This window comes from Melanotaenia boesemani, chromosome 10 (genome assembly GCF_017639745.1).
Source record: "Melanotaenia boesemani isolate fMelBoe1 chromosome 10, fMelBoe1.pri, whole genome shotgun sequence".
Taxonomy (NCBI): domain Eukaryota; kingdom Metazoa; phylum Chordata; class Actinopteri; order Atheriniformes; family Melanotaeniidae; genus Melanotaenia; species Melanotaenia boesemani.
Window position 1 is genome coordinate 11993833 of NC_055691.1, and position 14039 is coordinate 12007871.

Here is a 14039-nt window from a genome sequence, read left to right on the forward strand (position 1 = left end):
AAGGAGAGCTTGGATGCACTTTGTGGGGCCCATTGGTTTTCAACACTCGATTTGGCCAGTGGATACAATCAGGTCCCTGTGCCTGAGCCGGACCAACCGAAAAAGGCTTTTTGTACACCCTTTGGCCTGTTTGAGTTTAATCGCATGCCCTTTGGTTTGTGTAATGTGCCAAGCACCTTCCAGCGGCTGATGCAGAGGATGTTTGGTGACCAGCAAAATCAGTCTATGTTGCTGTATTTGGATGACATTGTGGTATATTCATCCTCTGTTGCACAACATCTCCAGCGGCTGGAATTGGTGCTTGGCCGGCTCCAGATTGAGGGTTTGAAGGCAAAGCTTGAGAAGTGTGCCTTTTTCCAACAAGAGGTGAGCTATCTGGGGCACATGATTTCAGTCCAGGGCGTTTCGACCGACCCTAAAAAGGTGGAGGCGGTGGCTAAGTGGCCGCGCCCTCGCTATGTCTCTGAGCTGCGCTCCTTTTTGGGATTAACCAGCTATTACCGGCGCTTCGTTGAAGGGTTTACGCAGTTGGCGGGTCCTCTGCATCATCTGGTTGCTCAGCTGGGGGGTAGCAAGGCTAAGAGGAGGCCGGGTCAGGCTTTGGATGCGGCCTGGACGCCGCAGTGTGAAGAGAGCTTTGAGGCCTTGAAGTTAAAGTTGGTTTTGGCCCCAGTGTTGGCCTATGCAGATTTTTCGCGCCCTTTCATTTTGGAAATTGACGCTAGCCATAGTGGGTTGGGAGCCGTTCTTTCGCAGGAGACAGACAAAGGGGTGAGGCCGGTGGCCTATGCCAGCATGGGGCTGCGGCCCACAGAGCGCAATATATCCAACTACAGCTCTATGAAGCTGGAATTTGTTGCGCTCAAGTGGGCCATGACGGAGAAGTTTAGGGAGTATCTGCTGGGGCATAGGTGCACGGTGTACACCGATAACAACCCGTTGAGCCACCTGCAGTCGGCCAAGTTGGGGGCCACTGAACAGTGTTGGGCTGCTCAGCTCGCTGTCTTTGATTTTGATATTAAATATCGATCAGGCCGTGTCAACCACAACGCTGACGCCCTTTCGCGGCAGAGCATGCCTGGCTCCCAAGCGGTGGCAGACCTCTTGTCCGGTACCTTGGTTCCCATCAGTCTCCAGCAGGCTCCATCACCCGGCTTTTTGAGACCAGCTACCCAAACTGTGGTCTCGGTCCTCCCCTCTCATTCAACCGCTGATCTCCGCTCCTTGCAGGAGGCTGATCCCCCTTTGAAAGAGGTGCTGCCGTTTTGGCAACGGAAGACCCCACCAACACGGGTTGAGAGGCAAAAACTCTCGAAGCCAGCAATCACCATGCTACGTCAATGGGATTGCTTAGTGGAGGAAGATGGGATCCTCTCCCGCCGGGTCTTCCGTTCAGATGGGGGGGAGGAGATCCTCCAGCTGGTCTTGCCTACAGTCCTTAAGCAGGAGACGTTGTGTCTGCTCCACCAAGAGCACGGTCACCAAGGTGTTGAGCAGGAAGACAGCCAGACGGATGGATGAAAACTCGGCAGAGCCAGAACAGCAGCAGCGCTCCCTCGGAGAGTGACGGCGGCGCACAGCCCAAGCCTGCCGCTTCTAAAAGGGAGCAGCAGAAATTACCCGGGAACTCCAAACCATCCATTGAGTTTGCAACAGCTGATACATACCGCTAAGTTGACACACACAGGAACCGAGACAAGCGTCAACGCCTCAGATTCCGCGATTCGGCTGTCCAGTGATCTAAAACGTGTACAAGAGTCAGCTGGCGGCCGAACGAGCAGGCAAGCAGAAAATTAAATGACCTACCGGAGCAGACATCCAGCCGCGCATACCGCATTCAGCAGAGCAGTCAGATCTCCACACCCCAGCAGCCACTCACGCTGTGTGGAAGCCCGACCCTCCATAAACAGCGCGCCACGGCTACAGCTCCCCCATGCCAGCCACAACCACCACGGGAGATTAAAGGAAAAGAAGACCAGCAGAGCAAACACATCTGCTGTTAAAAAGGGCTGTAACGCCGCCCACTAATCACGGTGGTAACCCAGGTGGTTGTAGCCAGACTGGCACTGCCACAAAGAGGCCAGGAGGAAAACACCCTCCTGCCACATCTACCCTCCAGTTTTTGCGTAGTCCAGCCCGACGATGGAACAGCCACAACACTTATTATACAGCCTGAAAACACTTGGGAAAACCTTTTAGATCTCCTCTGTGTCCTTATCCTGACGGCCCAGAGATCGGGGCAAATGATGGACATTGGTATGGTGGCCAGCTGTTGAACGCCCCGTTCTTCGCAGATTTTGACCGTTACCCTCCAGATCAACCAGGGCCGGTGGCCCCGGTAGAGAGGGGCACACCTATGCCATGGGTGGCTCCAGAGGGAGGCTAACCTGCTGGTCAGCCCCTGGTGGGTCAGACGGAGTCACTGGAGGTGGCATTACACGCAGGTTGCCCGGCACAACTGTTGACGGCAAGGCAGGGGCCCTATGAACCAGAACACACCAATCATCCCCATTTAATGGACTCCTCACCTGTATGCTCACCCCCCACTGGGGCCGGAACTGGGGCGGCAGCGGGCCCAGGGAGAGGAGCAGCTACCTCAGGCAACACTAGCGCTTTCACCATGTCACGATGCACGTTCCTAACGTTCTCGGGGTCATTAACAGGCGCGACCGTATAAACGGCCCCCTCCCAATGCGGGGCCTTCACAACCTGATAAACCACCGAACTCCACCGATCTTGGATTTTCTGGCACCCTCTCCCACTATGGTCTCTTAAATACACCTGCTGGCCCTCCACCAAAGGTGTATCTCGCACCTGCTGATCGTGCCGCTTTTTACGTCCCTCAGCGGCCGTTAACAACCGCTCCCGGGCCCCCTCAAAAGCCAATCGGAGTCTGGTCTGATGTTCAGCAACCCAATCTTGCACCTCACCTGGCTAAGCTCTAATGAAAGTTTTTTTATCCATCAGTAAGCTCTTAGACAGGTTTTAAGTTTTGGATGTGATCTGTCTCTAGAACACCCAACATCCAAAAGCCACAGTTTGCAGCCAAAACTGAATGAACGGCTCGGTCTTTCAATGGAAAACATTTTCAGTGAAAAATCAGTGAGAGACACCAGTTCATTCTACAGACTTGATATTTGTATTTCTGGACAAACTCCTGTGTAACCGATGAAATTAAAGAAAAACTCTATTCATAGATGTCCAGGAACAATAAAAAATGGAGATTGAGAGAAAGGGTATATCCTCAGAATCTTCACTAGGCCCAGTATGAGACCAGACTTGGTGGATGGCATCAGAACTCTGGTCAAAAGTTACCTCCGTTTGTGCCAATTTTACACAAAAGTTTTGGAAGTCTGCAGCATTTCAAACGGTTCTCTGCATGTTTGCAGATCATGACACGGTCATTGTGAAAAAGTTAATTATATGTCACATTCAAACAATACTAAGAAAAGTCGGAACATTTTAATTTTTTGTTTACTTGTTTGTGAAAGATTTTAAATCTGCAGTCTGACTATGGTCAGGATTTGAAATCTTTCTCACCTTTATTGCTCCATGTTCCATGAATTTTTGTGACTTGTGTTGACATATTTGTTCACTCTTCATCACGTAATAAATTCACATGTTTGGTTGTGCTCGAGCTGTGATTTAATTTTACCACAGTGGTGTTTCACATTGTGTGGCTGCAGCAGCCTCTCCATACCTGAGTCTGTGTGGATCCTTCAGTGCAGCCATCAGCAGCTTCACTCCTGACTCTCCTGGATGGTTGTATCTCAGGTCCAGCTCTCTCAGATGGGAGGGGTTGGAGGTCAGAGCTGAGGCCAGAGAAGCACAGCCTTCCTCTGTGATCAGACATCCTGACAGGCTGCAGAAAACAACACACATGAAGAAACTTTGACAGAACTGCTGTGAAACTAGAGCTGAATGTCACCAGATGCTCAGAGAAACTGGACCTCTCTGATATTATTGTGTTTGTTAATTTTATCAATTTATGATCTCATTCAGTTTCAAAGAATGAGGTGGGACACCAAGGTGAGCGCCTGGTGGCCAGGCCTATGCACATGGGGCCCAGTCGGGCTCTGCCCAAAAGGGTGGCATGGGCCCCCCCCTTCTATAAACCCAACACCCATGTGAAGGGCAATGGAGGCTGGGGTGCAGTGTGAGTTGAGTGGTGGCCGAAGACTGGGACCCTGGCAGTCCAATCCTCTGCTGCAGAAGCTTTTTCTAGGGACATTGAACATCACCTCCCTAGTGGGGAAGTAGCCTGAGCTAGTCAGCGCGATTAAGCAGTTCCGGCTAGATATAGTTGGACTCACCTTGAAGCACGGCTTGGGCTCTGGAACCATTCCTCTCAAGAAGGGATAGAGTTTTTTTCCACTTTGGAGTGGCTTCCTGTGAGAGGTGCCAAGCAGGTGTGGGCATACTCATTGCCCCCGGCTTGGTGCCTGTAAGTTGGGGTTTACCCCCGTGGACAAGACGGTAGCCTTCCTTTGCCTTCAGGTGTGGTGACAGGTCCTGACTGTTTCCCAAGCAGCAGTTCATAGGACCCATCCTTTTTGGAGCCATTGCTCATATTAGACGGAGTCCTAGGGAGCAGAGTCCTGGCAGATCATGTTGTGAGGGTCTGCTGGGAACATCCGGCGGAGTTCCCTTTCATAGGGAGCTTCCACTACCACCTCCACCTGGAATTTCAATCAATTCCCAGTAGAAGCAGGGGACACTGAGTCCGAGTGGACTGTATATCGTTTCTCCATTTTTGATGCAGCCGACTGAAACTGTGGCTGTAAGGTCATCAGTGCCTGTTGCAGCGATAATCCTAGATCTTGTTGGTGGACACAGGTAGTGAGGGATTCCATCAAGCTGAAGGAGTCCTATTGGGCCTTTTTGGCTTGTGGGATTTCTGAGGCAGCTGACAGGTATTGGCAAGCTATGCAGTGGCAAAAACTCCGGCATCGGAGGAGTTTGGAGAGGCCATGGAGAACAACTTCCGGAAGGCTTCGAGGAGATTCTGGTCCACTATCCGGTGGCCCAGGAGGGGGAAGCAGTGCTCCATCAACATCGTGGGGATAGGGAGCTGCTGACCTCGACTCGAGACATTGTGGGTCGGTGGAAAGAATACTTTAAAGACCTTCTCAATCCCACCAACATGTCTTCCGACAAGGAAGCAGATGTTGGGGATTTAGGGATGGGCACCTCCATCTCTGGTGGGGAGGTTTCCGAGGTGGTTAAAAAGCTCCTCATTGGCAAGGCTCTGAGGTTTGACAAGATTTTACACAAAGTTTGATTTAAGTGGAGTGTTTTTGTCTTATAATGCTCAAAATGTCCTCCCTTTTTGTCACCAAGCATTACAGAGTTGGACTGAACTCATGACGCACCTGCCATGGTCAGGCTGCAGATGTGTATTCATTAGCCCAGATTACAGACAGTGCGTTATAAATTTACCTGTAACTTTGATACCATTCATGTGTCTCAACTGGGTGAACAGTGAAGGTTGGAAAAAAGACCAGCCCAAACTGTGAACTGTGGAACATTCAATTGGAGGTATTTTAATATCTGAATTCAATTAGAGAAGGAGCTGGATGATGGTGTGGTGGTTAGCACCAGCATCTGAATTTTGCTGGTTTGCCCTTTGCTTGTATGAGCTCTCTCTAGGTTCGCCAGCTTCCTCCCACAGTTGAAAAACCTGCATGTTAGGTCAGCCTGTTCTGAACTGACTCTTGGAGTGATTGTAAGTGGTTTTTATGTCTGGGTTTTTTTTTTTTCCTTTTTTTTTTGTGGACTAATGACCTGTCTAGGATGTACACCTCTTGCCTGATGGCAACTGGGATTGGCTTTAACCCCCTGGGACCCGGGACAGGATTAAGTTGATATAGAAAATTAATTGATAGCCTGAATTGGACTGAAATCAGTTCTTTTCACTTAGCTGATATGAATATTTAATTTTAAATGTACCAGAAAAATAAGCAAGGGTAACTCTGGATGGGATCCACATTTAAATTTTGAGTTTTTTCTTTTTCCGTGAGACGATCTTATGGCTTCTGGTTTGAATATTAGTAAAAACATCACAGTCTTAGAACCTGAATCAAGACTTTACAGGTTCTTACAAGCTTGGGTTGTGGTACAGGTTACAGGTTCAGGTCAGTCCCTGTGACTTAAGAAGTCCAAATCAGAAATACACAACTGTCCAGCAGCCAACACTTCCACAGGTGTATTCATAATCAAGTACAAAAAGTAATCTTAAACATTCCTTTTAATGAATTCTGACCTGAGAGTTTCCAGTTTGCAGCCTGGACTCTTCAGTCCAGCAGACAGTTGTTTCACTCCTGAATCTTGCAGGTCGTTGTTACTCAGGTCCAGTTCTCTCAGTCTGGAGGACTGGGATGTTAGAACTGTGGACAGACCTGAACATCCTTCATCAGAGATGGAACACCTGGTCAGTCTGAAGAGATGATTACAGAAAAAACATGAATAATATGTGCAATAACAGTTAATTCACCCTCATTTTGCATGCACATTGAATGATAATCTGTAGAAAAAAGATAATCGTAGGTCCATTTGGTGGATTCAATGCTCAGAGATGTGAGGAATAAAAAAAGATTTAACATAAAGGCTGATCATTTCAGGTAATCAGAGACCGTCTGTACATCTGATTAACACAATAGAGAGTTTATATATGACAAACTTCAGGAACTAATTTATCCATTTTATAAATGGAGTTTAACATTTATCAACAAATCATTGTCTTAGACTTGTAGCTTACAGGAGTATGGAGGGGAGACAAGAGAAATGAAGATACAGTTCGTCAAGCTGACGATTCGACATTTTTAGTTTTTCTTTTTTTTCCCTTTTTCTTTTTTAACTTGTCCTATCCAGCATGATAGCAGTAGAATGATGGTCTGGCTGCTGTGTTGTGCTGAACAAATTTGCTTTGCCAAGGGGTGTAATGAATGGTGGAGGTGGTGAGAACCCAAATGCAGGCAATCGAGGACAGGAGGCAGAATAGTGCAGGTGACGAATGGTTTATTCCAAAAAAACTCCAACTAAGACTTGACATGACATTAACCAAGGCTGGAAACAATAAGAATAACTCATAAAAAACTGACCAACTGTAACAGGGATACCAGGTGAAACCATGAAGAAACTGCAAGGATCTGACAAGGAATGACTAGTATAAATACACAGCAAAGGTAATTAACAGCAAGTGACATGAATGAAATGAAAATCAGACCAGGTGTAATCAACCAGGAGCAAAAAATAGAGCACATGAAGACTATGACTCGGGGACCTGAATACACATTACCAAACCAAAAACCCATGATCCTAAAACATGTTAACATGAACTAAACATGACAAGACATGAGCTGTAACGCAAGATCCTAACATAACTAAATATAAGAAGAAGAACCCTAAACCATGACTTACACAGAGACTAGACATGACAAAACCATAATCCTGAAATAAGAACTTAACAGAAAACTGAACATGACAAAACCTAAACCAATATGAACATGGATTAGCCATGACAAAACCCCATGAACATGACAAAGGGCAGCTTTATGGGTTTAAGGCTCCTCTTGAAAATCTGATTTTTATTTCTGTATTTATTTTTCTTTTATTTTTATCTTATTCTTTTTAATTATGGAATTTATGTAATCTTGCTGGACCTGTCCGGAAGGGACAGAAAAAAAGGGAGAATAATGAAGAGAAGTAAAATGAATAGTAGAAAAAAGGAAGAGACAAAAATAAAGTAGATAGAAGACCCTTCTATCCATCCTAACACCAGACAACTAACTGCTACACCTGTACAGAAACACAACAAAGAATTTCCCTACAGCTTTTACAGGTAAACTAAGCTGACAATCGTCAGTAATACCTAAGAAATATAACCAAGACAGCAACAACAACATGTATCACAACAACCAAAGCACCAGAAACACACAGAAAACTTAAACAAAAGCAACCCACTGGACAACTCAGGCACCGGCCCAAAGGCCCTTCCACCCTTCCGCCCCCAATAGACAGAGGCCCCGCATCAGCCCAGGAAGTCAGAGCCTTCCTAGACAACCACCTTGCGTGGGCCAGCACCCACCCCAGGCCCACAACATACTTAACCCGCCAACTATGCCCTGTAGGACACATCCCTGGTGGACCAAAGGTTAACGAGAAGCTTAATAGAAGCAGCCGTCCCCCACGACCAGGACATACAGACATACAGCCAATGAGCCACCACCAACCCTAAAAAAACACCCGGCCACCACATGTCTACAAGGGGAAGGACAGGATGGGGAGGAGGACAGTGGGAGGTCCCAGACCCACGGTCCAAAACCCCCAGGCCCACCCCAGCCTCCCCAAGAGTGCATGTGATCCCTCCTCTCCCCACATACACACCTATATCCTTGCCCACACCTGCTCACCCTGGCACTTTTACACACGCGCACACATATACACATACACCGACCCACCCACCCACACACACACACACACACACACACACAAATCTCTCAGTGTCACCCCTAAACACACCCCAATACATCCTCTTACAACCTCCCAAACCCCACTCAGTCCCCCTTCAAACCCCTACATCCCTCCTGCCTTTGGGCCATACCCTGGGTCACTGGGCGGCAACCAGACACCAGGGCATGCACCAACCGTGGCACCGTGGCAGCACACCTGGGCAGGCCCAGAACCCCTGGCACCATCCAATCCCTCCATCCCCAAGAGAGGTGGTCACCTCCGGGCACCAGAACCCCCACCCAACCTCCGAATAACCCAGACCCAACACCCATCAACCCAGGCCTCACCAGTGGCCACACCCCACTTTCACAAGGCGACCACAACCACAGATCCCCCCTCAACACACACACACACACACACTGCCCCACAGACCGGACACAGAGCTGCCCCCATGGCAGAGGAGCCCAGATCCCCACCACAGGATCCCACCAAGTACCCCCAGCCATAAGGCACCCTCCACCAATATCCAACCCCCAAAGCGACAATGTCACAATCTTCCTCCTACACTCAGTGATACCACAAGGGATCAAAGAGAGTGAAATTCAGCCAACTGATATTTTGAGGAGGCAGACATTGTCTCAATACTGATGTGGTCTAGTAAGAGGTTCCAAAACTTCTGAATACACAGATTATTTCTGGTTTTCCTGTTTACAAGGTTAGTTTTCTTTGCAATGCATAAGACCATGAGGATTGTGTGTGCAGAGTTAATTACCATGTTAATTTCACCCAAATCACCTAGTACACACAGTGTGGGGTTTGCAGGAATATTACATTTAAGCCATGTTAACATGTCTTCACATACCTGATACCTGAACCTATGGACCGGTGTGCAGTACCACAAAGCATGGAAGTAATTGTCAGTCGTGTTGTTAGTGTAATGTGAGCAAATATTTGATTGTGACAGACCCATCCTAAACATCCTTTATCCTGTATAATGAGTTCTATGAAGAATAAAATTGAAGAATTAAATATTTTAGTAATAGCTTTGGGGCATTGAGATTCAAGAATTCTGCCACCCTGATGGGTAGCTGCAGGTTTAATTGGTTAATGGTATATTTTTTACAAAAACAGATTTAAGCTGGTGGTATTTTAAAAATGTAGTGCTACTGATTCAATATTGTGAAGTGAGTACATCAAATGACAAGAAATTTCCATGTTCTTATATTGTTTTTGTTGTTGTTATTTTTTATTGAATTTCTTTTACACTATGCTACTATGTGCGCACTTTTACCGAGCTACTTTTAAGTCTATTCTATTCTATTCTATTCTATTCTATTCTATTCTATGTTCTAGCTGTTTTTTGCGTTGTTTTTACATTGAGTGAAGTTCATCATCTTTTTGTTGGGCAGGATGTCAGGGTTGTTCCAGATGGGTGTAAGCTTACATGGAATAAGTGAAGACTTGGCTAATTTTAGAAATTCCTACCAAGCCATTAAAGAGGAACTGATGTTGATACTTTTAAAATCCTTATGTGGTTTGATTGCTGAGCTGATGAATGGCAGGTCAGAGATAACTAGATCCTCACACAATGCTTGTTCTACATCTAACCATGGTTCATCTAGACCACTAAGTTTAAGCCATTTGGAGATATATTGCAGCATGTTAGCAAAGAAATAGTGATTAAAGTTAGGCAGCTCCAATCAACCTCTGTCTTTAGTCTGTTGCAAAGTTTGAAGACTGATACGTGATGGCTTGTTTTTGCCATAGAAATTTGGATATATGGGAGTCCAGTGATTTAAACAGCTGGAGGTTGGTTTAGTGCAGTGACTCCCAACCCTCATCCTCAAGGCACACTATCCTGCTGGTCTTAAATCTCACCCTGTTGCAACACACCTGATTCAAATTAAATGGTCATCTAACAAGCTCTACACAAGTCTGTTAATGAGCCATGAATTTGAATCAGGTGTGTCATAGCAGGGAGACATCTAAGACCTGCAGGATTGTGTACCTTGAGAACTGGGGTTGAGAATCACTGGTTTAGTGGGTATCACTGAAAATTTAGGTAGAACATAGACTGTATATAAAAGATGGACGGCGCCTCCGTGATGTCACCTGTAGGTTTCTGAAGAGCAAAAGTGAAGCTCGTTGGGTGGTTCCTACCATCGCCATCTTGGCAGCGTCATGCCTGCCGTCGCTCCCGGAAAGTACAAAAATGGGCAAAAGTGGCGGAGCTGAGAGGGGGGGCTGTGAGCGTGGGGGGTGGATGATTGATGTCTAATAAAATCCGAGCTGCCTGCAGCTAAGAGCTAACTGAGCCAACTTGGATCTAACTTGAGCTAAGTGGCTAATGAAGGTAGGTGGGCTAAAGCTAAGGTGCACAGTTAGCCGGCTAAAAACCGTGTTTGTGCTACACTCTCCCTTCTTGCCATGGATATTGGCTACACGTCAATGAAAAGGACACACCAATAAATATGCCGAATTTCAAGATTAAACATCCAACAGATGAGTTATAAAAAAATTCACCCCCTCACAGTTGTCATGAATGGATTTTTGTACCAGGCTTTAAAACATGTTTATTTCTGCTGTGAAGTTGGTCTTTTTAACATGGGAGTCTATGGGGATTTACTCTGTTTCGGAGCCAGCCCCTAGCGAATGAGGGGTGAACTGCAATTTTTTGTACTTCGCATAGGTTTCACTTTTTATCTGCCGAGGTTGCCGCTTGAGGTAGAACCATCATTTTAATTGTGGAAACCCTCCCCATGAGTGATATGGGTAGCACCTCTACTTGGTGAGATCATCCTCTATTGTTTTAAGTAGCTGGACATAATTTAGCTTTGTTAGTTCTGATAATCTGGGAGAAATATTGATGCCTAAATATCTAATGTTTCAGTAGTAGTCAGATATTGATGAGAATTTGTTAATGAGTGTGATTGTCTAGGGGAGAGATGTTGGTGAGTTCTGGAGGAAAAGTAATACATCATTAGCATAAAGACTTATTTTATGTCCTATATTTGTGGCATGGATTCCTTTAATTTCTTTGTTTTACCTTATGGCAGCTGCTAAAGGTTCAATAAAAATAGCAAAATGTGATGGAGAAAGCAGGCAGCCCTGCCTGGTGCCTCTCTGCAAACCTTGGAGAAGTTTGATCACTGGTCTAAAACATGTTTTCTTATGGCTACATAGCTGTTCCGTCCCTATCTCTTGAGTTACTTCACATTGTTCATGTGTAAATGTTCTTACTTTCACTAATAAACATACTCCTGAGTTCTCCTGTTGTTTTTCTTTCACCTGATTTTACCAAATGTTTGAGTGATCACCGATCACCATTATTCAGGATGTTTTTCTGACCACATTTCTTCCTGGAAGATGATGGTACCCCACATTGTTTCCTTTTTATAATGTGTTGGGCAGTTCTTAACCCAATTTCAGTTGTTTCTGCATCTCCTTAGATATTTTCTGTGCTTGATGCCAATGATTTGACCCTTCTAAAACAGACTAATGTCTTTTCCAAAGAGAACTTCCTTTCACATGGTTGTTCAGTAAATTAATTAATTTTCTATACTGCTTAATCCAATTCAGGCTGGAGTCTGTCTTGGCAATTAGCAAGCTAGAGGTGGTGTCTCATTGCATCAGTTGGGGTCAAATATGTTGTTGCCAGCTGAAAGACAATAGCCCATAGATCCAATAGGAGGCTCGTACCTATTTGTTTGATTAAATCCAGTTGGTGAGTTTTTGAGCAGGCAGTGTAGTTATGAAAAGATTCAAATTCCACACATCCCTCTATACAGTATATGTACTTACAGAGCTTTGTGGGAGGCTTTGACCACTGGCAGCAGCCTCAGAAGAACCTCCTCTGAAGGAGAGTATTTCTGCAGGTCAAACACCTCCAGATCTTCTTCTGATGACACTAAGATGAAGGCCAGAGCCGACCACTGAGCAGGAGACAGTTTATCTGTGGAGAGACGTCCTGACCTCAGGGACTGTTGGACCTCCTCCACTAGAGAACCATCATTCAGTTCATTTAGACAGTGGAACAGATTGATGCTTCTCTCTGCAGACACATTTTCATTGATCTTCACCTTGATGTATCGGACTATTTCTTGATTGGTGTGTGAGCTACTTCCTGTTCGTGTCAGGAGGCCTCGTAGGAGACTCTGATTGGTCTGCAGTGAAAGACCCAGGAGGAAGCGGAGGAACAAGTCAAGGTGTCCATTTGGACTCTGTATGGCCTCATCCAACAGCTGTCTGATGGAGACGTTTTAAATCTTGTTTCTTAGAAACTGTGGATCTTTTGGAGGTTGTTCGTTCTTCTTTCAGCAGGTTGACTCCAGACTTGATGAAGGTCAGACGGATATGAAGAGCAGCCAGAAACTCCTGAACACTCAGATGGACGAAGCTGAACAGCTTCTCTTCCTCCTGGTACAGTCCTCTTTCCTCTTTAAAGATCTGTGTGAACACTCTTGAGTAATCTGAGGCTGCTGTGATATCGATGCCACACTCTGTCAGGTCTGATTCATAGAAGATCAGGTTTCCTTTCTGCAGCTGATCAAAAGCCAGTTTTCCCAGAGACTCAATCATCTTCCTGCTCTCTGGAGTCCAGTGTGAATCTGTCTCAGCTCCTCCATCATACTTGACCATCTTGACTTTGGTCTGGACCACCAGGAAGTGGATGTACATCTCAGTGAGGGTCTTGGGCAGCTCTCCTCCCTCTCTGGTTTTCAGCACATCCTCCAGAACTGTAGCAGTGATCCAGCAGAAGACTGGGATGTGGCACATGATGTGGAGACTTCGTGATGTCTTCATGTGGGAGATGATTCTGCTGGCCTGCTCCTCATCTCTGAACCTCTTCCTGAAGTACTCCTCCTTCTGTGGGTCAGTGAACCCTCTGACTTCTGTCACCATGCCAACACAGTCAGGAGGGATCTGATTGGCTGCTGCAGGTCGTGTGGTTATCCAGAGGCGAGCAGAGGGAAGCAGTTTTCCCCCTGATGAGGTTAGTCCAGCAGCACATCCACTGAGGTGGACTCTGTAACATCAGTCAGGGTCTCCATTGTTGTGGAAGTCCAGAGGAAGTCGACTCTCATCCAGACCGTCCAAGATGAAGACAACCTGGATCTCTTCAAAGCTGCAGATTCCTGCTTCTTTGGTTTCAGTAAAGAAGTGATGAACAAGTTCCACCAAGCTGAACTTTTTCTCTTTCAGCACATTCAGCTCTCTGAAAGTCAGTGGAAATGTCAACTGGATGTCCTGGTTGGCTTCGTCTTCAGCCCAGTCCAGAGTGAACTTCTGTGTTAAGACAGTTTTCCCAATGCCAGCCACTCCCTTCGTCATCACTGTTCTGATTGGTTCATCTCTTCCAGGTGGGAGTTTAAAGATTCTTCATGTCTGATGGTTGTTTCTGGTCTGTGTGGTTTCCTGGATGCTGTTTCAATCTGTCTGACCTCATGTTCATCATTGACCTCTGCAGTCCCTCCCTCTGTGATGTAGAGCTCTGTGTAGATCTGGTTGAGAAGGGTTGGGTTTCCTGCTTTAGCAATCCCCTCAAACACACACTGGAACTTCTTCTTTAGACCACATTTTAGTTTATG

General features: G+C 46.2%; 1 protein-coding gene and 1 long non-coding RNA gene across 2 annotated transcripts in view; one reads left to right on the forward strand and one right to left on the reverse strand.

Annotated features, from left to right (window-relative positions):
- Positions 1–14039, forward strand: part of b3gnt9 (UDP-GlcNAc:betaGal beta-1,3-N-acetylglucosaminyltransferase 9) — a 615230-nt gene that overhangs the window by 447555 nt on the left and 153636 nt on the right. The gene's annotated exons all lie outside the window — the stretch shown is intronic.
- Positions 1498–1882, reverse strand: LOC121646994. The gene is made up of 3 exons (XR_006011736.1): positions 1807–1882; positions 1668–1740; positions 1498–1596 (listed from the first exon to the last, which is right to left on the reverse strand). It is a non-coding gene; the product is annotated as an uncharacterized LOC121646994 (long non-coding RNA).